Here is a 27,449-nt window from a genome sequence, read left to right on the forward strand (position 1 = left end):
CCAGCTCAAAGAAGCATCACACATATTCATTTTCCTACCGACATCTCCATTTTTCACTCAGAACTCTCACGCATGTATCAATAGAGCTATATATGACCGAATATTGATGTCAGTTCTGAAGATGAATCGGCCATCGACATTTATGAAGATAGCAGTAGTTCATCTGCAACCGCGTGGGTAGTGTATACACGAGCACTATCCTTCATAACAAAAAGTTGAGATGCGAGGCTGAAGTTCATATTCGTTGCTGATAACTGTAAACAGGAAGTCCGGGGAAGACACAACAAGTGTAAACATGCTCCGGTGTGCGTTGAAACATTTCATTTCAGCTCATTTTCCCCCAAAAATATTTATTTTTGGAATGTTTGCAGTCGAAGAATACGTATACGGTCTGATAAACGCGTTTCTTTAGAGGTATAAAAACTAGTTGACTTAAAAACATGCTAATGTGTTTAACACTATTTCGTGTGCTGCAGTGGAACTACCCGGCTTGGGGGCTCGAAAGGGAGCTGAAATCCAAGCTCAGTGAGAGCCGGACCACTCTTCGTCCCATTTATTTCGATTGTTATTTAACGGTTGTGAGTCATTCATAACATTTTTCCGCTTTGTACTCATGAAACATGAGGCGCGAATGGGGTGCTCCATGTGAGCTGCGTCGATCGAGCCACAGGTCCGCGGTTATATGTCGCCTGCGACATATTTTGGTTATTGAGTGATTTACGGAAATCTGTAAGTAGGCTTCTCATCAAGGCATATTTTCAAACCAAAAGGCATCGTTTCTCAATGTTTTCTTGGTCGTTGTAGAAATTCTACCGCATATGTTGGCACATTCACACATGCGAGAAGATCGCGGACGTCTCACGCTCGATATCAGCTACACTGGGTGATTTAAGAGCGCTCACAAAACACGAGAGAGCACTGGCAATAAGTTGCAAACAAAACAAGTCGTCCACAGGGAGCGAGAGGCAGGAAAATCATCCGTTTCGTTAATTTTCTATGCTTGTTGTTACACCATAGTACTTCTAAATACCGCTACATGCAGTCCTTGTCAATTGGAAACATTTATGGGCATACGCAGAAGGGAGAACTTGACGCTTTTCGAGAACTGCGAGATGTCTCTTTATGAGTTCGTTTGGCTGGAAAACAGGTCTCGCGGAAAAGCTGACAAAGGAATCGGCAAAGTTTACACGTGAGCTTCATCATTTAGCGCTTCGCGCTAGTTTGTGGCTGCCCCACAACAAAACATTACTTTTTATCTTCATTTTGCTTCAGCGAAACTGTTTCCGTATCGCGAAAAAGCCTCCTCGCGCAATTCGTTCGCCGCGCGTGCACAGGAAGCTAGCGGGTGGTTGCTTCACGGAATTCCCGACGTTTCACATTTAGGCACCACGCGAGAAATGCGGCGCTGCCGTCGCTCGACGAAACTTGAGCTTGCTTGGGTTCCGGACAACATAACGATCCTATAGATGGCGCCACACCCTGTACTGCAACACGCTTGTCTCCTCAGGGGGTCTCGATAGCATCGCTATAGTGCCTTGTATATTCTAGGAACTATAGTATCGCATTTGTACTGAACGGCGGCGTTTCTATCGAGGCACCCTACGCCTGCCCCGTCGGGATCAATCAGCGTGTGAGCACTAGCGGAGCGCGCTAGTCGGTCAAGGTAGCGGATCTCTCTATGCTGTACCTCCCTATAAGCTCAACGCGACACAACCTGAGCCACCGTAGTGTTTCACGCAGCTGCTCTCTTTTTTCGTATCCTCAACTTCGTTGAATTTACGATCGAGCTACACGTTCTGTTAAGCGATAAAATGCAATCTCTTGCTACGCAATGCGAAAAATACAGAGACAACAAAATGGAGAAGTAAAGAGAAGAGAAATGGCATGTCCACTGCTGAAGCTTAATTGCTCTTCTAGCAAGCTACTACGGCTGACTGACGTTAGCTTTTATCCCGCTGTGTCCCATTACTCGCTCGAACGGAGGCGACCCCTTCCATCGCACTGGTTCCAGCACCATGTTTCATTCGGGGAAGTTGGATTCGGACACTTTTTTGTCTTGTGGCGCCCAGGTTCTGTCCGTTTAACGCCCTCGCTCCATTACGCTGCTTTCCGTTCCGCCTGTCTCTTGTGTGACAAACTGAGATTCTGCTACTGACCCTTTTTTCTTTGGTCTTTCATGGCGGCCTATATCTACCCTGTGCAGGGTAGCCAGAAAAGAACCATTCTTGTTAGGCCCCCAGCCTTGCCTTTTTTCTTCGTTCTCTCTCCGTAGTTACTACTTAATAATACGTGCTTACCAGACTAGCCACGTGCTCCAAAACATGTCATTTCGAGGAGCTCAAGGAGGCGGTTCTAGAGAGTCAGAAACAACGCCTAACAACAACGCAGGCGGGTAGGGAAATCCTGTCAAAACTAGGGCTATGGCAGGCACTAAGAACTTCTGAGATCAAATCGCAAATTCCGACATCCACAAGAAACAACATCTATGTGAACCCTATACCCAAGCACATGCACCATGAGTTACAAAAGGGTCGAAGGAAAGCCAGAGTCAAATCATTGGAAAAACAATTGTCTAAAGACGCGGAAGTTGTCTACGTGGACATAGGGGCTTACGGCGAACCTGGCAAGTTCACAATAGCTGCAGTTGACCACAAGAAGAGGCCAATTATTCAGGCTTCGATCTATGCCAAGGATCCTGCGCAAGCGGAATCACTGGCAATTACCATCACCATAAAAACACAAGACAACCAAAATAAGTCATCACACGTAGTGACAGACTCCCAACCAGCCTGCAGGGACTACCTGGCCGGAAAACCTCACAAAAGAGCGTGTGCAATATTACGTTCCATCTCCCAGACGCACACAATTACATGGACACCTGGACACGAAGGCCTAGAAGGAAATGAGGTAGCGAATGATCTAGCCCGAGCTCTCACAAACCGGGCGGATCCCCATCCCTACCTCACCCCTCTCCTAGGACCCTACGGCGACAGGCTGGAACACCTACGGTTAGAAAGAAGAATTTTCTCACCACCACACAAACACCTTCCTTCCTCGGACGCTATAGACTGGAGAAAAATACAAACAAACACATTCCCTAATCTTCAAATTGTATATAAGATAAGCCCAACAAAATACACGAGTTACTGTCCTTGGTGCGGTGCAAGCCCCACACTCTTTCACATCTCTTGGGAATGCCAGGACAAACCTGACCCAACGTTAATAGTGCCATGCCCGACACACGAGCAGTGGGAGGCGGCCCTGACCAGCGACAACCTGGACCAGCAAGCCTGGATTATCCAGCTAGTCCGCAAGTCAGCTGCTGCCAGCGGAGCCCTGGGCTAGGGGCACCGACCACCCAGCTCCTGCGAATATTTACTGATTATATGCTCATTAAAAGTTTTCTCTCTCTCTCTCTCTCTCTGTAGTGCACGTCTAAATCACCAGCATAAAATATAGCCACGTTAGAATATACTAAGAAAACAAACAACCACGGAAGCAAACGAAAGCAGAGATATTTTTTTTTTCTGGTGTAAGGCGACGAATAATATAATCGTGGGAATAATTGGCTAAACCGTAGAAAAAAAGAAGAACCCCATACCTCCAGAGGGATCTGTACCAGCCACCTTCGAATTTCGCGCTCGCTGCTGTATAGATTTAGCTATTATTATATATTATATTATATATATTTATAGATATTATTATTATTATTATTATTATTATTATTATTATTATTATTATTATTATTATTATTATTATTATTATTATTATTATTATTATTATTATTATTATTATTATTATTATTATTATTATTATTATTATTATTATTATCAATATAGATTTAGCATTTATGTTGCTTGTAAACTATCCCTGAGAGTACTGGCCAACGCGACCATCCTCCATAGCGAGGAACGTGGATCCTCCAGTGATAGCTCGAGTACACGTAGAACGCGTTCTGACGGGAACGGTGGGAGCTGTGCGAAAACCCTCTAAAGCTACCTGTGACATCAAGGCTACCATATTCGAAACCATCGAAACCATCAATAAACTTACCGGCTAAAAAATATAAGAAAATGGGGGCCGAGCAGCGCGCAGCAGCGCTTCAAGGAGAGCGACCACCTACTTACGTGCCAAACCTAACCGTGACCGACCCTGTATTCTCCGCAATGAACCAGGATTAACTGGCCCCACTGTCTATCGTTCTTACAAAGGCAATGCGTAATCCAAAAAGCGACGTCGAATGACGAACCTGGACCAGTGAGAAAGGCGAAAATTGTAGGAAGCCATAAAAGTATTCTAGCTGTATAGTTTCGTCGTATAAACGGCACGTTGTAGCGGCTATTTTATATACAGTGTATTGTTTGCGCAATTTAGGAAAGCAGATGAGCAAAAAATTGGTTATGTGTTACTTCAGCAAGAACACGTACCCATGCATACTCAAGTATGATAAAACCTTATCGTATAGAAAATGTACTTTTCTTGAGATCGTTTTTGTGTTGAACAGGCTCTACCATTTAAGCGAAACGAATTTTCGGTGATGGAGTTACTCTGTCTCCTACAGCGTACGTCCTGACATGTAACATAAGCTGCCAGAGCTGTCGATAGGCGCAGTGGAAATTGTGTAGAAAACTATCGAAACTGACAGCAGGTATCCCATCTAAATGTAACTAAAAACTTAAAATAGATGTTGCTCTCTACTACAATAAGACCAGCTGAGGACTTATTCCTTAATTTGTCTGCCGTTTGAAATATATTTTTTTTGCCAAAGTAAATTATTTATTAACGGCTATTTCAACTAGATAGCAATTATTAGCTAGAGGAATAAATTATGAAGGAAATGTCATAGAATGTCTCCAAAAACAAGTTGTATTGTTTTCATAAATGTAGCGCAAATATAAAATGTACTTTCTTTTTATGGTCGTAGAAGATAAACCGCGCAATAAAAAAGCGCGTTTCTCTGCCCCGACCAATCTGATGAAGCTTTTTTTTTAGGTGGCTAGTAAATAAAGATGGGAGGGGGTTACGTGACACCCTTTCTTTAACCCCATCAAATGAAAATATTTAAACCATAGCTTCACGGAGAAAACGCAGCTAGCTGATTTACGAGACGATATAAACGTTTGGATTAACGCTAACTTATTCAAACCAAATATTTATAGTTAACTAATCAATTCTTCGAAACTAATTTGCTATCGCAAAAGAGAAAAATATTGCACACTATGCAAAGTGACTCTGAACAGCCTTTGTGTATATTATTTAAGCTAGGCGCCACCGCCTTTAACCTCGGTTCCTAATTAATTCTTTTATGATCCCTTTTCAGTGATTACTTCTAATAGGAAATTCGGAGCCATCAACATGACGATGTCATATCAGGGCTTGAAACAAAAAAATAAAAAAGCTCATTTTCTAAAAGTCTGCAGCGCCATGAAATCCCATGCTTTTTCCGGTAAACCGAGTCCGAGTGCAAGAGACGCGCAAGAAGCTCGTTACAGACTTCTCGTCTCGTGATAACGTGTTGCAGTGGTATCGGCACTAATTTGAACTGCGTGCTCTAATGTGACGTGCAATACATTTTATGGCACCAAAGTGCCAGCCGATATAATCTATACACGAGGTGGCACAATATTGCTTGCAAATTAAATTGAGCGCCGCAGCCATTGCGCACGCCTTCATCGGACTTCGGGTAGGTACTGAGCTTCCTGCGCATCTCGTGCGGTCACTTTCGGTTGAATCCGAAAAAAAAAAAGGAAGAAAAATTTTTATTCGCGCGACAGAGCTCTAAAAAGATTTTTTTTTTTTTGTTCCATAAACTTATATGGCATCCTGTTGTTCGCGGCTTTAAACTCTCTGTTGGGTCTAACTACTCAATTGAGGAAAATAAAAATAATATTTGTGCATCTAAGTTAATTACCTTGATAATTAGAGGAGCACATTCTATGCGCCGCGGCAAAGAGCTTGTTCTTGCAAATTTTGCTCCCTCTATTCCGAACGCTCTCTCTCTCTCTCATTAAAAGCTTTCTCTCTCTCTCCCTCTCTTTATCACACACACACACATGCTTGTCACTGTTTGCTTGATATTTATTCGGGCATACGAAACACGGGATGGGCCATGCTATATTGTTACGGACGGGAAACGAGGAAAAAGCGGACGGTGGCGCGGGCAGGAGCGCTCGCGCTAGGCCAGCCAACATTTCGTTACACGTCATCTCACGATCATCGAACATCTATCTGTTCTCTCTTCTCCTGTTTGCATCGGCCTGCCGCTCCGTAACATTTGGTTGGAGGTGCGCAGTATGTCATCATCGCCCTCACCTTGGCCCGGAGCTTCGGCGCCCTGCGACTAATTGCGTCGTCGGCAGAAGGTTAGCAGGCATCGCATGGCTGATCTCCGGCCTGCCGGGCACAGCAAGACCTTGCCGTTGGGGCAAATAGCTGGTGAAAAATGTGGGCTGAATTATTTTAGATATACGTTAAAAATACCACCAGCAATAGCAACAACCAGGGACATGTACACGAAGTTATCCAAATAAGGTAGAAGGTACGGTTTAGCTCCCAGGAAGAAATACACGCAGTAGCAAAATTTAGCGCTCGTTGAGCTAAGTGTTGCGTCGTTCAAGTTGTCTTTTCGCCATCCAGCCGTGTTTGCCAAAGTCTTTTAAGCTTCTATTACGATCAATGAGGCCAAATCAGGCACTAAGGGCAACTTTGTTAGAGTAGATGAAGCGCTGAAGACACCGGCATGCTGAAGGCAGTGCGAAAGAACATTGCCAGACCAGATCAAGCAAGCGAAGTCGACCATACACCCGAAGCATAGGGTGAAAGATTGACACCTCTTTGGTTGAAGAAGCCGGATTCTAAGATGGCGCTGTAGTCTGTTTTATTATTGCATTCACAATATACAATGCTTACAGAAAAGCTTTCAGCCGTAACTAGCCGTTGTAACATGGCTGAAATTTTAAAGATAACTTTTAACACGCGGCAGTCAGTCAAGTGCTGGATTCACAAATTTGAAAATGTCACAATATCTTGAAATGGTTTCTTTTATGCATTCTCTGGCTGGCCGCGGGTCAAGATTCGCGCGACGCATGGTCCTCCTGCTTCTCCACTTAATATACATGCTCAACGCTATTGCAAGAACATATTGAACACTCTCCTCGTTTTCAGTCGGGAGACTCATGATGACGTGAGCGTCAAGAGGAAAATACTTATGAGTCCTTCGGATGACGTCCAAGAAGATAACTGCTTATTTCAGTCTAAGAAAACATGCTCGTTGGTTTCATCCTTTTTGACATACAAAACAGTGAGCTCCCCGAGGCCGAGAAATCCTTTTCTCTTTTAACCTGAAAAGTCGCGCTATTTAATCAAAGCTCGGATGTTGCGGCTGCCGGTGCGATGACAAGACTGCTCCAGCAGGAAAGAATATTCGAGGAAAAGAACTGTATGCTCAGAGATTTCGAACCGGAATGGTACCCTTAGTGCTACGTTCTGTATTGCCTAACTTCTAGTGCACTGTTGCTTATTTGTGTAGTATTTCTGCATCGCGTTGATGTAATGTGGTTGTCTTGGTAGTTGTCTTGTATAAAGTTCACCTATATAGAACAGTGTTTCACTGCAATAACATGTTGAAAAAGAAAGGAGTATAATACTCAACGCAGTGGCGAAAAATCAGAACCTTTAAATTAGCCTAGGTTTGAAACACGGAGGCGGCCAATGCTGTTATTTTTTAAAGCCGTTACTTGATGGAGGCTCCAATGGATTCGAATGCGGACATTATTGGTTCCGCAAAAAAAAAAAAGCAGATAAGTAAAATCACAGGAACGGGAAAGGCTAGGTTATGGTGTTTCAAGTTTCGGCAGTCCGACATTGGGTAGTATCAGAAAGCAGCGCGTTCCACTCACTGAGTGTTCCATGAATGAAATAATCTTTTCGCAGTTACACCCTCTCCATTTTGTTTTTGCAAGTATTCACGAACAGTCCCCTGAATAACAGCGGCGATATAAAACTTACTGAAGATGCCTGCACTTCAGTTCACGAAAGCTTCGAGTCTGCAAAGCTAGATTATATTTCACATCACTAGCTGAAGTGCGTGATGTAATTACAAATGCAGTTTTTGTATAATTTTATCTTGTTCAAAGTAGAGAAAGCAGACAAACGTGTCAATAATGCAAAAAAATATTTATATATATTCTATGAAAGAGCACTGAACAAGAGTAAAAGGACGGGAAGCCTCAGATCGCAGGTCGAGCCCGTCGAGCAGTTCGAACCTAACCTTGACTTTGGCTCGACCTGAGGCTTCCCCCCTTCTACCCTTGTTCAGTGCTCTTTCATAGAATATATATAAAGATTCAGGCTATCAGGAAAGGCACAATGGAATGCTATGGGTGTTTATTGAGGCCAAAGAATTAAGTGGCTATGTTTGAGGGGTTTGCCCCCAGAAAGTTGTCTAGGCGTTTATGCCGCGCGTGAACGGGTTAGAGAAAAAAGAATGGTTGTAAGCGATAGAAGACAAAAGCTTCCTGGGTTTCAAACTTAGTGCATGTAAGGGAGATAGACAAATAATTATATCTGATTAGGTGAATTAAACGTCCAAATAACCAGCCGAAGTATTGACAACGTCCAAAATGATAATGTGATACCTCACTTCCGGTTACCTGCAGCATCACTTCCGTTCATGTGACCTATGAGGACTCTGAGTGCGTGACGTCATGGCACACGGCAGCAGCGTGATTGGAAAGAGTAGCGGCGTGGTGAGAGAGGGTGACGCGTTCAAAACCCATTGGCTGTGGTTTAGCTTCGGTTAAATCTAGTGGGAAGTGATAGTTGAATTCGGTCTTTGTTGCTGTCGGTGTCGATGCAAGAGCGACGGCGGCGGCCATCTGTGCTACTCGTTACTCATGCCTTAGAGCATATCGTAGCGGCGGCGTTCGCAAGATGCTGCTCACATCGTTCCGGTGTTTCCGCCAGTCGTTTGGCTTTAGCCCATTCTCGTCTCCTCTGGAAACTTGCAGCTCGCCACTTTATTTCCTCCCGATCATCAGATGGAGCCAGCCGACGATCGTAAAAAGCACTGCTGCTCACTTGCTTATCCCCCCGAGTCCATGGCGCGGCTCCGGCCGAGGCGCGTGGCGCACCTCTATATATACCCGACGTTAACGTCAGCGACCATGTGTCTCGTCACTCAGCCGCTCTCGCGTTAAGCTACCTCTCTCGTCAGTTGACCTTTGACCTTTGACCTTGAACCTAACCTTGGCTTTGACCGTTGATGGGAACAAGGCTACCTATAGTGTTTGTAGCTTAGGCTACAATTTGACCTCGAAGCTTTTTTTGAAGGTCATCTGAAGGACACAGTGACCTTGGGTGTACCTCTTGTAGTGAAGCTATCGCTTTAAACATTCCGAGAGCACTGAAAAACCTGCACAGGAAAAATGCGTAAGCCTGAGCATTGCTGTGTGAGGTGCGAGCGAGATTCTCCGAGTGATAGATACTGCATATTTCCCTTCCTTTAAACCAATTATACAACGCCAGTGAAATTTGATGCGCTGAATGAAACTCTAGCTGTGTTCAACAAGAGGCGCGCAATGTACTATGGGCAGCAGAAATGGTCAGGCTTTCGCCTTTTTCCAGTGCATATTCTACAGTGGTCTTGGAATTTCCCCCCTACGGTTTTTTAAGGTGCACTGACATCGCAAAGAATGCAGGCACCTTGCACTTTCGGCCGCCTTGGCCGAGATTGAACCAATATCCTCGGGTTCAGCCGTCAAACGCCCAAACGCCCAAACCACTTAACCACCACAATGGTCGCGATACATTCAATACGCTTGCTTATAAAATCATTTTAACCTAGGACATATTCGTCTTAGTGAAACAAAAAAGTTTTTTTTAACAGCATCTTTGTATTTCCACCTGACATACGGGTCAACAGTGTAAAGACATATCAGAGCAGGAAATAATATAATTTAAATTTCAGGGATTCTTCAAACTTAGATGTGCGCAATGGTTACTGTCTTCATGCCAAGACACGCACCATTAAGCCACTTGTCATTGCGATGATGCCCAAAGTAAACTAAAAATTAGCACTCATTCTCAAAGCCCACTATCATGATTCGAATAATGTTTGGTCCATATTAACCAACTCTGGGCTCCAAGCATCCACGTCCCAGAAGCGGACATTCATGCGTCGCACCGCGCCCGCTGTAGCGCCTCCGCAACCTACATCCTGCATCAGGCGAAGCGAACCTACAGGCGAATAAAAAGCCTTTCATCTGGCCTCCGAGCGCGAATATACCGACCCTGGACCTTTTTTCTTTTTTTTAATCCTTCCACTGATAGGCTTCGATGCTGGGAGCCCAGGCCGAGCCAGGTAGACTCGAAGCTCAGGCGAACACGCTCCTATAAACTCATTTACTTCATCTTGTACGCATCTCTTCTTTACCTTCTTTTCTCACGCTACAACCACATTATTCACACCAGGGCACAGATTTTTATACAGTGGTAGTAGGCATAATTAGCTCCTTCATAATCAGTGTCGGGAACCTGGTCTCTCTTAGCCACGTACAGTTTTGAGGACCTCGCTTAGAACAATCGAGCTCAGATGCACTACCTTGGCTTTGTACTGGCAGTCACCAAGGCTACTTTTTCACTGCGGCAAGAAGCTCTACATGAATATTCTTCCTTAAATGAATGGAAGAATATGCCATCATGGGAGTAAACAAAAAGTAAGCACCAGATAGAACTTAGCCCCTCTAGGAATCAATCGCCAAAATGAAGAACTCTTGTGATGGACAGTGCTGAAATGTATACAAAAAAGCTCCAACCTCGCTTATCTCCCTTGCAACCTTCATTTCTACTTAGCTTGAGCTGCGAAATATGTTCTGAACCTCTAAGCAAACCTGCGGTGCTTTCCAAGTTGTCTGTCTTTGGCTGCAGGATATAGTTCTAGAAAAAACCTCTCGCGGAATGCAAGAAAACAGCACATTGAGATCGCATCGTTCAGACGTGAAAACCACAGTACATAATTCATGGTGGATTCAAACACACTTTATGCCCTCGATACCTGTACAATGACCGGTATGCCGTAATCCTGCACAGGTGCCACGATTTGGGCGCCTATACATAAGAAGGCACTTCACTAAAAGGGGTGAAGAGCAGCCCGTAGTCTCCTGATGCGCAACTTTCTTCATTTGCTGCTTTAAGCTCCTCTAGTTCGGACACCGCAAGAACCGCTTTGCGAAAACTGCGACGCTACGGATCCAGGAACAAGGCTTTGCTACAGGCCCTGTTTTGTCAATATGTATTGGAGTGCACACCAGCGGAGATATACAGAGATACGATTCTTCCATCCAGATGGTTACCTCCTTACATTCTTGAGTATTTTGCAACTGTGGAAGTGGTAGGATGAAGAAAGGGCAGGAGTCTGTGTTCAAACCGTAAAACCGCAAAAATGAAGAGAGGTGAGGTTATGAGGGCTAGACTATTTGCTTAGTTCGTAAAGAAAATATTGATGCGCCCTCACAGCGACATTGGCCGCTTTCGCAGAGCAAATTCGAGCACATGGAATTTTAAAACCAAGGAGCTCAAGCGGTGATGTGCGACACAATTAACTCAATTAAGTTCAAGGTCTCAGTATGTGCCTATAATTGAAGCCAACTCCAATGTGATTTCTTTCACGTCAGATGTCTCAAAAGGGTCAGTTTTAAGACCCCCGCTTTTCACAGTTTAATATTTATACAATGATAATGTGTCTCCAGCATGCAATTGTTCGCCAATGATTTGGTGGGGCATGGAGAAGTGCGAAACTTCCATGATTTTTATGCTTTACAGAAAGACCTATATATGGTGATACGCACAAGAGGCGCTAACAATGATACTTGAAATTAAGCATTGAAAAACAGTTGAAACTTGTGTATAACAAAACAAAATTTGTAAGAATGTACCGATCAGATGAATGGACACGTGTTGCCTCTGTTATGTGTCGACACCTACTCTAATGCGTGGTGCATTATACCGAATACAAGCCATATTTAGGTGTGCTTCTCAATTTGAAACGGTGTTGGCACCGGAATGTTGATTATCTTCAGGTAGGTGCGGTATACTTTGGCACAAGGACGAATTACAAAAACAAGATAAGACTGGTACGTGCGCGAACTTTGAACAGTTTAATATGTACTCCTCTCTTTGCATACTCACATACTACGACTAAGTAGCCACCATTACAGAATTGTTTGCAATAATGTTGATTATACCTTTCGAAAAGCCTGTAAAATGATGCTTTTTTTTTTGCAGCGTGATGATGTTTCCCCAAGAGGAGAGGGATTCATTATGTTAATTTTAAATTAGATCTGTCATCGAATACATGCACGTTGTGCATGGGATCCCCCTCAAACAGATGATAGACGTAAATTAGAAAGGGCTCAGACTTGGGGGCCCGTTATGTGTCCAGAAATTAGAGCACACATTCCAGTATGACAAGTGTAAAAGAGAAATTATGTGCATTGGGAACGTCTTTAAGTGAGGAGGATAAATTTAAGGCTTAATATATACTACAATGTACGTTACAACAAAATACTATTGCAAGAGAAAACTATCTCACTAACACTACAGGTCTGAACGTTTTGATCACAGTCACAATGGGCGTGAATTAAGGGCTCGAACCAATCTATTGAAATCATCGTTCCGCCCTATACTGGTCATGAAAGGAATGCCTCACATTGATCTGTCGTTAGTATTAATTACAATGAAGAGTTTGCAATGTTATTGTGATTATTTTCCCACATATTTCGTCACGTTTGTGCGAGCGGTACCACTACTGTGATGCGACACGTGGCGCTGTATTTAATGTAACAAATAACAAATAAATAATTACGTTTCAAAATAAATGAAAACAGTACTATTTACACAATAAATGAAACGAAAAAAATTTACCTGAAACTAATTACGACTCAAAAGACGTAATTATGTTACATTACTATTGCTTCCAAACTACTTTTAATATTTTATGTACAAAAAGTATTTCTTTAATTTACTGCTTCACAGCGTCAGCGCTGCTTCAAAATAAGCTTCGAAACTTTCGCCCTGATTTGTAGAAAAGGTGCACTTTGGTCTTGCACAATAGTTGCTCTTCTCACACCGCTCAGTACAGCCCTATTTCCAGTTTTTTATGCAGGGAAATTCTTTTCCAGCTTGGGTTACTGCGTAAACAATTGCGTAACATTGCATTAGGGGGGACCTGTGTTTGCGTGTTTCCACAAATGGTCGCACATACAAGGTGCCACAACATATTTGTTCCTTCGTTCTCCACGGCACCGATGTGGTGGATCATACTAATGCGCCCCCCGTTGCCACTCATTCACTCGTCTGTAACTTGACCGGCTATCAGGACGAGTCCTCCCGCGCATCGCTGCTGCCTTCTGGGCGTCGAACCCGTCCAACGAGAGGCCAATGCTTTATCGAGACCAAGCGGATTTGTGCCTACTCAGGTGTTTTCTACAAATCAATTAAATTTGTTTGCTTCAAAATGGTTGCCCATGTGCAATAAGCAACACCGCTCAGTTACGAAGATGAAAGTTTTTTCTATAGTTAAAATTACGAAAGGTAAGCAAATTGCTGCTATTCCATAGGAGCGATTGCTACGCCTTCAAACCGCGTTTGAAATGAAGGCTCGTCTTATAAATAATTTAGTGGCCGGAACTTTTATTTCAGCAATAAATATATATATATATATATACATGTATGTATGTATGTATGTATGTATGTATGTATGTATGTATGTATGTATGTATGTATGTATGTATGTATGTATGTATGTGTGTGTGTGTGTGTGTGTGTGTGTGTGTGTGTGTGTGTGTGTGTGTGTGTGTGTGTGTGTGTGTGTGTGTGTGTGTGTGTGTGTGTGTGTGTGTGTGTGTGTGTGTGTGTATGTATGTATGTATGTATGTATGTATGTATGTATGTATGTATGTATGTATGTATGTATGTATGTATGTATGTATGTATGTATGTATGTATGTATGTATGTATGTATGTATGTATGTATGTATGTATGTATGTATGTGTGTGTATGTATGTATGTGTGTGTATGTATGTGTGTATGTATGCGTGTGTATTTATGTATGTATGTATGTATGTATGCGTGTGTATTTATGTATGTATGTATGTATGTATGTATGTATGTATGTATGTATGTATGTATGTATGTATGTATGTATGTATGGTGGAACTCAAGAGATTTCTGATGCGCGTACAAGGAGAGTGAGAAGTTTGGGTTTAAACTGAACATTAAAAAGACAAAGATAATGGCGTTTTGCCCTATCAAGTCCTGGAGCATCAATGGACAAGAAGTGGAGGCTGTGACAGAATTTCTGTTCTTGGGCTCCAGGATTACCTCGGAAGGAGACTGCAGCCATGAAATTAGGAGACGCCTGCTTCTGGAAAAGAGAGCAATGGTTAGCCTTGACCGCCTAGTAAAGAGCAGAGACATTAGTCTGCCAACCAAGATCCGTATAACTCGTGCTATGGTCTTTCCAGTTGTGATGTATGGATGTGAGAGTTGGACTGTGAAAAAGGCTGACCGCCGAAGAATTGACGCGTTTGAATTGTGGTGCTGGCGAAGACTCTTGAGAGTTCCTTGGACTGCCAGAAGATCAAATCAGTCGATATTGTCGACCATAAACCCTGACTTCTCATTGGAGGGTCAAATTCTAAAGTTAAAGCTCAGCTACTTTGGTCATCTGATGAGAAGAGAGAAGTCGCTGGAGAAAGATTTGATGTTGAAAAAGGTTGAGGGTCGCCGGAGAAGGGGTAGGCAGCGAGCGCGATGGTTAGATGGCATCCTCGAGGCACTGCAGATGAAGTTATGTGATGTTAGGAAGATAGTGAGAGACCGGAAAGCGTGGCGTGACACGGTCCATAGGGTCACGAAGGGTCGGACACGACTGAACGACTAAACTGAACTCTCGATTATTGTCGCTCGATGCGATTCACATTGAAGTACACTGTCGCACAGACCCTGAAAGATGCCAATGTTCAGCATGCTCTTAGGGAGATCTTTATGTTTGCCCTAAATTGAAGAATTCTTTATCCTTTTTTATATCAAGCAGCATATAGTCTATATCAGTGCATAATGAATCATTTTCAGCAAACGAAGTTCAAATTTTCAAAAAACATTAGCGGAATATTATGCTTGAATGCTGAACATCCCCTACCCTGTTTTCGTCCTCGGAAGCCAAAGGAGAAAAATATTATCGTGCCGCTCCTAATATAATCCAAATGTTTTATTGGCAGGTGCATCCATGTACGCTCCTACGCAGAAAGCAGAAATAACTACCGTAAGGGTTGCTGGCAAACAGCTCTAATTTTATTAGTTTGTGCATGATTGCGCACCACACAAAGCCTTTCGCTGTAGCCATGTAAATCCGCAATCAAGCGGTTTGTATGGTCTTTGCTTTCCTTCTTGCCGAGATGTTTACCGTTGCCCGGCTTGCTCTAGGGCGTGATGTTACGCGCCTTTTCGTCCTCTTGTCCTTATGTATCGATCCATTTTGTGTGCACTGGGGTTTCATAACTATGCGTTCCCTGTGGAAATAACGATTCGTTAGGCAGGCAGTGATATACTTGTGTGGGAACCGGAAATATGCGCACAATTAGATTTCCTCCGATTGGTTGCTGAAAACTCAGTGATAATCAGATTGGCTTAGTGCAGACTGCTGATATTAGGTTACTCTTGAATGATGTCAAGGGATTATCCCGCGCGTGGCATATCTCCGAATTCCAGAAAGAATTTATGCGGCTGGAAATAACTGATTACCTGAAAATTTCACCTGCTGTGCACATTATTCAAGATCGTCTGAGCGCGTTCAACCTGTTCGTTCTTCCTTCTGGAGTGAAAAATAATTCTTAAAAAAACGTTAAAACAATTTCATTGACATTGTTGTCTAACTCGACAGTAAAACTTTATTCTTCAATAGATACATGATAGGCATAAACCTATCCGTCTAGACGGCAACCCGGAGTCCTTGCACACGAGCGGCGTGTTCGCCCAGTCGGATTACACGTAGCTGAATTTCAGGTCGTGAGTTCACCAGTACAGTCTCCCAAATTATTTTGCTTTTTTTCTTTCTGTCTATACTTTCGATTTCTGGACACATCTATATCATATATACCAGATCCGCCTTATCCTGACATAGTTTGCATATATCTGAGAACTGTGCCGAATACCACTGGCTTAGGGTAGCTGGATTTGGGAAAATTCTTGTTTGCAAGAGCCTCCAGATACTTTCTTCGCTCTTAATTAGTGCCCTATCTGCCCGTGGGTATTCTACCCGGTTTAGCCTATAGTACTCAGTAATCTATTTATAGCTGACTAGTCTGTCCCTACTACGAGTGTACTGAGAGAGCCTACCCGGGAGGTGAGACCACGGTCAAGCTTATGAGCTCCCTCATTTCCCTGAAGCTGGGAGCGGGCTGGTACCCATATTAGCCAGATCAATCTGTCATCCTGACATGTTTCCAGTACCCCCTTTCTCTGTGCAGACATCCTTACCTTGGGCAAATTGCATATTGCTGCTTTCGAATCACTCATAATTGTAGATAAAATATTTTGTGAAGTTGAGTGTTGGCCTATAACGAGGAAACACTTGTTACTTCTGCCCTCCACACTACCCAAAGCTAGGAGTCCTCGGACCTACCGTGACTCGTTTACGTTCAATCCACCAGCGGTCACCAAGCTCTGTTTGAATTTTTGTGGTCCAGCAGAAACGTTACGTTCGGTGGATTTCGGCGATTTTTCGCCTAACGAAGTGTTATGACAAAAACATCTCCAGCTTTGCTATAAACGGTTATACAGCATCTATTTTGAGTGACAGTGATCTCCATGAGTACCATGAGTACCTAGGCTAATGTCAAAACTAATTAGGCATAATCAACAATGGTTTCATCCGTGTGAAGCCCAAGCTAAGAAATGAAATCTGAGTTTCTGAGCACACTCTATCGTATTTACATCTTCCTAAGCCTAGCTGATCGTTCCAAGCAAATATAAGCTTAAAGGCCTGTAAAGTCACATTGTCCCAGTATACTGAACTCCGCACATATATTAGTCATAATTGCGCCTACCTAAATCTATTTAGCTTGACTAGACTTAGCTTTGCCTAATGCTCTAACTAAGGGTATGTACGAAAGCACGTCTTGTTTTTCGGCATAAAATTTGCACCCAGCTATGGCGAAACAACTGTCGCTTTTTTCAGATGCGACTTTTTCTTTCTGTGTTGTGACAAGCAGCAAATAATATACATCTATATATGTTAAGGCTTTGTAGTGTTTTCATGGACAGGCATGTTGTGGGGCTTAGTGTCGTTATGAAACTTCCCCATTCTTCCGGACAAATGGTCGTTACCAAGCGCAACGGTATCGAGCCGCTCTTTTCAGCCTCATAAGAGCCGGAATATTTCGCGAGGATTTTGCTTGTTAAAGGTCCTACCCTTAAAAAACTTTAGGCCCTCTGTTGGCGCTATGAGGCTTAAACAGTCACCATAGAAGTAGTAGTAAAGATTAAAAAACGATGTTCCAAATCTCAGCAGTACACGCCTAAGTGTTCAAATGATCAAGGGCCATTTGAGAAAGAGGAAACATGGGAGAGCGAAATTGTCAACGCTATTTTAGTCAGGCACCCAATTATCCCATATTGTCTTCATTTTGTTTTACAACGCAGTGCGCTGATCGATTGTTGCTTGAATTGCTTAGCTTCGAATAAGAAAACAGGGCGAGCGATATCACCGAAGAATAGAGTAAGAACGCTCAAAATTAGCTCGTGCTCTGCTTAATGAAAATACAAGGTTGTGCTTACATCTTTTGCTCGCTTGTGGAGGAGCTGGAGAGATGGAGCATTGAGCGTTTTGCTCTGCTTGCATTGTCCCCCCACCCCCCACCCCCTTTCATTTTGTTTTCTTTCTCGCGCTTATGGAATAACAAATGGAACAATCTGGTGATGGCTCCGCACTGTCCCGGTGAAATAGTTCTTGTGCATCCAGTTTCCTCTCTCTTCTCTGTCAGGCTTCTTTGCTAGAACAGCAATATATTGGACGAAATCAGCGATACGTACCATGGATAGTATCAAGTTTGGCTACGTGAACAACGTACTAGCTTTGGAAGTATTAGTAAGAAAAATGGGTCATCTAGATAATAGGTGAAGAAGGATTAATTTGATATTTTACGCTTTGACGCCGGTGATGAGACACCTTTAAAATAAGAGAAATTGTCTGCGGAATTTTATAGTAGCAAACTTGAGTTACAGCCTAGGAACAATAAGCGAACTCGCAGAATAAGACAGTTTGCACAACTAAACATAGTCCTGTTGTCGCCCGCTTTTCGCCTGAAAACGATCGATCTTGACTCTCTACTGAGCAAAGCCTTAAATTAAAGAAAGACATATAGAAAGAAGCTCGTGAAGAGAGGCAAAAGTTGTGGGAAACATACAATATGTACAATAGGCGTTTAGAGAGCCACACAACTAAAGCAGTAACAAGGCAATGATCGGATAAAGCTTGCACCGCAACGCTGTCTGCCAACGTTATAATAAACGTTCGCAGCATCAAAAATAAAGCGTATTCATTTCCACAGCTTGCTTCATTCAAATGGAGCGGCATTGTTCTAGGCAGAGGCTAGATATATTGAAAGTCGTAGCCTTCCTCGTCAATTATCATTTTTTTCTGCGAGATTGGTGCACATGGTGACGGAGGAACCTTCATTCTTGTGCGCGAAGCTACATAATGTATCTAGATAAATTTTATTCACAATCAAACGGGATTTTTTAGAGCGCTACCTGTACTGCTACCATTCCTAAAGGTCACTTGATGCCGGGATTTGACCTCTAACGAATGCATGCAGTCGCCAGTCACGTGGTGCCTCACTGATTGCGTCGCCATGTGTGCAAAATATCGACGTCCAGCCTGATATGGAGAACAAATTGGAAACCTCCAAAGTAAGCCCAGACCACTCACAAAAATGGACGTTAACCGATGGCCCGCGCCACCACCAAAATGTGACCCCGGCCGATTTGGACTAAAATCAAAAGCCTAATTTGATTATAGCAAACACAATGCGGACCTCTAAAGTTTCCCTGAGTAACTTTTAAACTTGTCCTTCACCAACCCTATGATCATTTCCGGCCAATTTGGGTTAAAATGAAACTACATTGTGAAAAAATCGTCATTTATAACACTTTACGCAACCATGCCAGCCTCGTATCTTCTCACCATTGCTAAGTAACTCAAAGCTAACGGTCGATATTCAGGTTCGGTAGCATCGTACGACTGGTGATTTTATTTAGAACTTAGATTACTGAATGAAAAAGCCATGGCTATGTCCTTTTATCGCCCTGGCTTAGCATCGCATCGACCGCTTCTGCAGCTATCGCAGTGTCTTCAAGCGGTCGATTGTGATCATACTATCATAGCGGAATACTTCGATTTGCAGCATGTCGATTCCTCGGCTTGGAAGATGATTACACTGCCGCCCAAAGTTGTTGCTTTAACAACGGTGATACTTTTATAAGCGATTTGATTGCATCACAAGCAACGTAAAAATTTCTTCGGCTTATGTTCACTGTTTGGCATTCCTTTTTGCCTTTGCAACCACCCTCTTGCTCTAATTATGTACAGTGATGCAGGTATCTGATAAATAAATACATAAATTACTAAATATTAAAACCAACTATAGACAGGCGTTACTTTAAATGCTATGAACCGACGCGATCTTGCAATTTTTGAGAAGAATGCTTTGATTTTGGCGTAATGACAGCGTCAGCAATATGAAGGGGTTTATGAACATTTACTCTTCTTTTTCTCCGTGGGTATGAAAATGTAAATTGGTTTGAATATAAAAAGAAAAAAAAAAGGAGCAGTTCTGTGACACCTTCTGGAGGTCACCTGAACAGCACCGTAAGGAAAGGGAGGGAGGTGAGAATGAAGCAGGAAGGAAGGAAACAGGTACCGTAGTGGAGAGCTCCGGGATATTTTCGACCACCTAAGGATCTTTAACGTGCCCTTGCATCGACCGCCAACGGACGTCTTTGCGTTTCGCCTCCATAAGAACGCGCGAGCTGTGGTCGGGGCCAAACCCGCAAACTCCTGTTCAGTAGCGGAATGTCTTAACTACTAAGCAACCGCGGCGGGTTCGCGTATTTATGGAGGCTTAGCGATTCCGTTCTTTCAGAACATGTGCCTTATGGTTATCTTCGCAAATCGTCCCTTACCTCCTGTTGTTCGCGACGGATGCTACCATAATCGCTACGCTATCCCTTGAGCGCTTGCTACTGATTATATTTACATTAGTGATAATTATAAAAGCATTAAATATTTCAGTTGCTTGGTTCTCACCAGCCGCAGGATGAGCGATGCAATTTTTGTTTTGCAGAGGTTCATGCCTAAATCCCTTTTCGTCCAACTTTGCGCGGCACCTATATTGACCAGGGTTTGCCTAGATATTTTCTGGTAGTGTTGATAACACTAAGCGACTGTATCTTCTTTTGTATAGAACGCCTCTTTGTATAACACGCACCCATAATATCCTTAGGCTTCTAGAGAAAAAGTGCTCATTTAGCGCCAACCATTCAAATGTCTATTTGCCCTTTTTCGCTAGCCTCCGGCATGCGGCCTTATCACTCTGATTCGAACGCACAATTCTGTATTATTTGCTTGTTCATGTTCGTTGTCGCAAGACGCGGCTTTATTATTGCATTTGTTGCGGCAGATGATTGGAGATGTATCTCGAAAAATTCCTGCCACGGACGCGCGCTTCTGCAATGTTCCAGAGTATGCTAGTCACCGTTCGCGGTTATATCTAGGCCTTTCTTCGACGCCTATAAATCGAGTGCTCACGTGCGAAGCCGGCATTCTTAGTTCAACGACCGACGAGCAGGTTTTTTGTTATCGCCGCCGCCGATTCTCTGTTCTTTTGCCGGCGCACGTCAGCCCAATAGTAAGTTCATTACAGCGCTACACCTACCCGCCTGTTTCTTTGCGGTCGACAGCATTGTCACCACTACGGGACAATACAAGATGCACCTTTGTAAAACTTTGTAAAAGACGCACCTGAGTTTAGCCAGTTAGGGCAAAGGGACCTATCTGGATGATTACTGTGCGGCCATTGCGAAATGATTCGTACATTCGAGGACACTCCTTAGGCTCCTTATGATAAAAAAGGGGCAATACTTATGCCCAAGAGAAAACTTTCGCGCAGGTAGAGTGCCATTATTTTTACTCAAAACCCTCAAAGAGTTCATCGTGTAACACCCTATAAAAAAGTTCCCTGGTGGTAGCGCTGCAGGAAAGTCCTCTTTTTACTCAGAATCGCTGCTGTGATCGTTGCTGTGCTCAGGTGCTCTAGTTTCGGGCGCAGTACTCGCAGTAAAAGCAGAACAGGCCTTTAGTGACCACCAAGCATAGTTGCGATATGGCAATGGAAGCGTGAGTCTGCTTGGCAGTGTGGGCGAGCGAGGAACGCGAATTTCGTCATCTTGCGGCACTTCATATTACTAATGATTGGGCTTGTGAGCCTGCCTTAGAATTCGTAGTCGGAAAGTGGTTATCGTCGTAGTTTCACGATAAATTTTAGATTTGAACATGTCGCAAAACGAAAAGAAAAACGCATATAAGACGCACCGCTTTATAGAATTTACACCAACATTTTTTTTATCCATAAACCGCGTATGACACAGAAGAAAATACGGTACCTGTCTTTATGGTCGTAGACACATCGTTCGCATGAATACATTATGCACGCTCTAGGCTTTCTACTGCTACCTCGTACAGAAGCCATCTTTGAGTGGCGACACAATGGCCAGCGTCCACAGCTTGCCCGGAAATGCCAGCATCTTCTCGAGAACATGCCAGTCGCAGCCATTTAGTTCTTAGTAATAGAAGAGCGCAAACTAAAGAAGATGCAAATAAGAAAAAACAAGCCGAAGTAATTTCTTTTTCGACGTCTCGCTGCGCAGTGCATAACACCGTATGCGTGAGCCCAATATTTGACCAATGGAGAAATGCTTTTATGAATACTTGATACGCTCCTTGGTAAATGCGCCGAAAAAAGATGTGTTCGGGCTGAAGCAAGGAGAACACGCTCTTTCCCCCAGGCCGGTGAGAGGGCACAACGAGAAATAGCGAAGCTTCTGCGCAGGTGCGTTCTTTACTTGAAGCTACCCCCTGACCCTGCAGCTCCTCCAGAGAGGCCTCACTCACGTGGACCGCCTTCACCATGCCCCTGACGGAGCTTCCCTCCTGGCACGACTGTGCAGCGCCCCCCACTCACGGATGGGGCAACTGACGGCTGTGTACAAGGACTTCATCGGAGATGCCCCAGGGTATTCCATCCTCCCTCCTCCACCAACACGTCCTCCTTTACAGGTCACCCTTGACCTGGAGGGGGTCAGCAAGCGCCGCTCCCCAACTGCTGCCTTGGTCCAGGCTGCCGCAGCCCTGATTGAAGAGTGCAAAGGGAGCACCCTCCTCTTCACCGACGGCTCGGTCCTGCCTTCCACGGGCCAGGCTGCAGCGCCTATGACGGCCCCACAGGTGGGGGTGTCCAGCTCTTGCAGGCTCTCCTTTCCAGGTAGCTCTACTGCAGCCGAGCTGGCGGGCCTCCATCTGGCAGCGGACTTCCTGGAGACTGGTCAGCCCCCAGGCTTCTACACCATCCTGTGCGACTCGAGGCCGGCACTGCAGCTCCTGCGCAAGCCGTACTGCTTCCAGCTATCGGCTTGCCACCTACGAGCGCGCCTCCAGGCCCTGGAGGATGCCGTATTCGTCATCTTACTGCACTGGATCCCGGGCCATGCGGGCATCCAGGGCAACGATGAGGCCGACGCACTTGCCAAAGCGGCCCACTCCGACCAGGTAAGTTTGACTAATCATGTATCTGCCTTTGACTTTTCCAGGCTCCCCCTCAAGAAGGCCGCGAGGGCCCTGCACCACGATCGGCGGATCGCCGAGGGGAGGACATTCCACCGCCTGTCCGACAAGCTCGCCCGCAGGGAGCGAACTCTCCTCCTACGCCTCCGTACCGGAGGTTCCTGGACGCCCACGGCGATGTATGTCCGTGGCCGGGCCCCCACCCCAGCATGCCCCTCCTGCGGTGATGCAGGAACGCTGGGGCACCTCCTCTGTGTGTGCCCGGCACACGCCCACCACCGTCGCAAGATGGAGGCAGGCTACCGGGCCCTCGGACTTCCTGCTGCCACCGAGGAGCACCTGCTCTTCCCGGCCAGGAGCCCCCTGGCAGCCCACCGGCTCCTGCTGGCCTTCCTGGAGGAGTCCGGCCTAGCTGCAAGACTGTAGCCCACCACCGGGCCTTCTGACCTGTTGGCCACAGCGCTGGCGACGGAGCCGATGACAAGGACGACGAGAGCGACTCCACGACGACGATGATGCCCCCCCTCCCCCTCCCAACATCCCATCTCCCCTTCCCCCGGACACCAAGAGTGCCGCCGCGAATTAAGGCCGGCATAACCCGTGTCCGGTATCCCCCCCCCCCCCAAAAAAAAAATAACCCAAATACCCCAACCAACCAACCAACTTGAAGCACAAAGTCGAGCACATCTTATGACATACCGGGTGTACCAGCTACATGTAGAAACGGTTTTAAAAACTATGGTGTGTCGTAGCGCAGTCAAATAAATTAAGAGCTGTTCAGAGCCGTCTATGCTAATCCGCAGTATTTTTTCGCTTTACTAAAGTTAATTACTTAGTAAATACTAATTAGTGGTGTCCTTAATTATTGAGTTTGAGAGAAAAAGTGTCAAATCAAAGGTTGTAGATCTTGATAAACAACTAGCTACGCTGTTTCCATTAAACTAGCGTTTACATAAAGTGATTTTTTACCAGCTGAAAAGAATGTCTGACACAATAAAAAAAGCTTCCTTCCTAGTGACCGCGACGTCACTTTAAGCCTCAATACGAGTTCGAGATAGCAAAATGCGCTTTTCTGGGCCGTGCTCTCTACGATGAAGTTGGTTGTACGCACTTGACGAATGATTTAAAATATCAGCTGATCACGCGAAAGCATATTTGCAGGCCTATAAATAGGGCGACAATGAAAAAAACGCAGCTAGCCGCTTTTAGAGATTTACAAATTTGTTTGGTTTGGTCTGTGGGGTTTAACATCCCAAGGCGACTCGGGCTATGAGAGACGCCGCAGTGGAGGACTCCGGAAATTTTGACCACCTGGGGTTCTTTAACGTGCACTGACAACGCACAGCACACGGGCGCCTTGCTTTTTGCCTCCACCGAAAAGCGTCCGCCGAGGCCGGGATTTGATCCCGCATCTTTGGGAAAAGTAGTCGAGCGGCGTAACCACTGCGCCACCCCGCCGGGGCATTTACAAATTTGTATTGACACTTTTTCTCGCAAGGCAATAAATGAAGAATAGCTAATTAGCCTTTACTAACTAAATAACTCTTCTGAACGAAAAACTTCCTACAGATTAGCATAGGTGGTCTGAACAGCTCTGAATTAGTTTCACTGGGCTGGGACCACAGTATTTTTTAAAACCTTGGTTACATTTAGCTTGGACACTATAGATATGATGGAAGTCAACAGTAAGCAAGGCGAAGTAAAGCATAGGGGACCTATTTTTACCTTTATTTTAATTTCAGTTTTGCTGTTGAACTTATTTAGTAGTATAATTAGTACTATAAATTAGGACATTGTAATATCAATTTAGGTCAAAAGCAAAAATAAAATTAAAAGATAAATCCCCTATGATTTCCCTGGCCTCGCCGATCGTTGGCTCTTTTCCTTCGTGTGTAATAACGAATAACGAACGCCTCATTTCCTATATATATATATATATATATATATATATATATATATATATATATAATTTAAAATCTGGAATAAATAGAAAACTAGAATAAGGATGTCACACAAGTTTTCCCATTATGTTTGTTTATTGAAGTAAGGCTAATAATGCTCACTTCAGGTTACCTTCTTAAGCATATGATGGTAAAGATGAATAAAGCAGATATAGCGCGCAAGTTTTATAAAGTCAAAAGTAAAAGTGATACTACCGGGAATCCCATGCAAGCTCGGAGCATTCCTCTACCATGTGCTTATGATCTGCATACCAATGAAGAAGTATTTATGTTTTCATAAAACTTCATTCGTGTAGAGGTGCAGGCTTTCTAACCAGGATTGTGAAAATGCAAAAAAAAAACCGTTCGAGATAACTGCCGCACCCGAATTGGGGGAATGCTTAAGCATTCTTTGTGGAAGAAAGAAGAGACACGACGGAAGAAGGGACTTAAGGTTTGTCACGGCCTACTGTGAAGCAACACCCCATGGAAGTTGGGTACAGCGTTGACTCCCATTGGAAGTCGATGTAACCCTTCTCGCAACTTAGACGTCTGGTTGACATAACTGGCTTTAATTATTTAACTTACTCCGCATACACCAAATTATTTCTAGAGCGAGATTTTTTCATCCTGTCTCTAGTGCGACTATTCACTTTCTTATAATTTTTTCGTCCGAACGCAATCATGTCGATAAACGTATTGACTTAATTGAATGTAATTACTTAACTAATCACACTGTATGTACCAACTACTTACCTCAGCGAGAGCTCTCATTCTCTATCTAGTGCAACCATTCGTTTTCCTATCCTCGTTTTGTTCGAACGTAATCCTCACGACAATCTTCTGGTGACACGACATAGCGGACGTCTTATTTAATTGGCTGTAACTAATTACTACTACTCTGCACACGCCAATTTTTTCATCAGCGAGATTTTTTCACTCTATCTAGTGCGGCCATTCTTTTTCTTATCACTCGTTTCGTTCGCCGTAATCTTGCCTCTGAGGACACGACATACCCGACATCTAATTAACCTAATTAGCTCTAACTCAACTATTCTCCATGTATTAGTTTCCCAGCGAGAGTTTTTCACCCTCTGTCTTGAGCAACCATTGGTCTTCTTATCACGTATTTCTTTCGAACGTAATCCTGCAGATAAACGTCCGGTGTAACTACATTGAAAACATACCCACTTAATGCTTACGCAATAATAATCCACCATTAAAAAGACATGCTACGAGATGGTTACTCCGCGAGTCGTCTTGCTAAGACTATAAAAGCTACGACATCTTTAGGCGGATCTGTGTATTTGAGTGCTATGCAAAAGCTACCTAAATACTTGTATTTTTATTTCTTGAAAAAAAAAAAATATGACTGGCGTTATGTGCCCGCTATATTTATTGAAACATGTGTCTGCGACAAGTTGTTAAAATACGTTTATCCAAAAAATGTGCACTGCTATCAGTTAGAAAGGGAACAAAAAACCAACTTCACTGAATTTGTAGAGACACAAAGGTTTGAAATCCCATAAGATTCTCAGTGCCAAAAATAAACAACAACTCTTATCAGCAGAATACTACTTGGCTCTTTTCTGCAACATCAGATCGCGCTTAATTCATCCATGTTTCATACAGCATCGAACAGGCAAGCCCAGTGGCAGCGAAGATAAGTAAATCATACGGCTGCATGAAACGAGCACTAATAAATATCCACTGGTGGCCAATTATTGGACAAATATAGATCGTGGCATTTCATTTAGGGATCTGCAGTAGAATTCTTCTCCAACGGTTGACTTTCTTTCGAACATTTGTCTGTTTTATAAATATAAAACGTAATGTCTATCTATCAGGAAACCTGGGAATTAGTTCTGGAGATATACTTCGGATTTACAAATTGTAATAGTAGCTAGCGATCCCCGAACGAACAGCCCGAAAACTAGAATACTTCTGACGTACGGGGTGGCTTTTCTTTATGTTTACAAATTAGTATATCATCAACTATCAGAGATAAGTTTTTGTGGTGTGCTCAAGGGCACCTACTTCAATGCGCACATTGCATACAATGGCAATCTTAATCACAGAACATAAGTTAATTAAATATAAGCATAGAAATATTTATTTTATCTTAAGGGGCCGCCTTATAACGAAAAATTTCCGGGTGTGAACATTGCAGATAACTTTCCTTTTTCAAATTTTCCTAAATAACCATGTTGCTCGCAATCTCGACCAAATTATGCATATAAAAGCTTTCTGAGTTGGCATTTCTGCATAGTATATATATAAAATGGAGCCACTAGATTATTTATGCATCGAATGGACTCGCAACAGCATCGTTCGGCGGCTCTGAAACTCTTGGTGTAGAACGCCATCTTCGGCAGAAAAGTTCAAACTGGGGTCGCTGCAACTCCGCTCACCACGCTATGTCCCGAGGCTAGGTCCCAGGCTTCAGGGCGTGGCCGTTTCTCCCACCCTAGTTAACGGCGTATTGATGAAACTAGCATGGAAACTAGACAAAACTGCCGACCTATGGTTTACAATATATGCGTACGACACACATCGGACGACGTACCGTAATACGACACAGAAACAAACGGGGATACAATTGACACTTGAT

The 27,449-nt window shown here is 43.8% G+C and overlaps 1 long non-coding RNA gene across 1 annotated transcript in view; it reads right to left on the reverse strand.

The window, feature by feature from the left end:
- Positions 1–27,449, reverse strand: part of LOC146185852 (uncharacterized) — a 377,146-nt gene that overhangs the window by 14,289 nt on the left and 335,408 nt on the right. The gene's annotated exons all lie outside the window — the stretch shown is intronic.

This window comes from Amblyomma maculatum, chromosome 6 (genome assembly GCF_055883805.1).
Source record: "Amblyomma maculatum isolate TAMU_Amacu chromosome 6, ASM5588380v1, whole genome shotgun sequence".
In the NCBI taxonomy this organism is placed as follows: Eukaryota; Metazoa; Arthropoda; class Arachnida; order Ixodida; family Ixodidae; genus Amblyomma; species Amblyomma maculatum.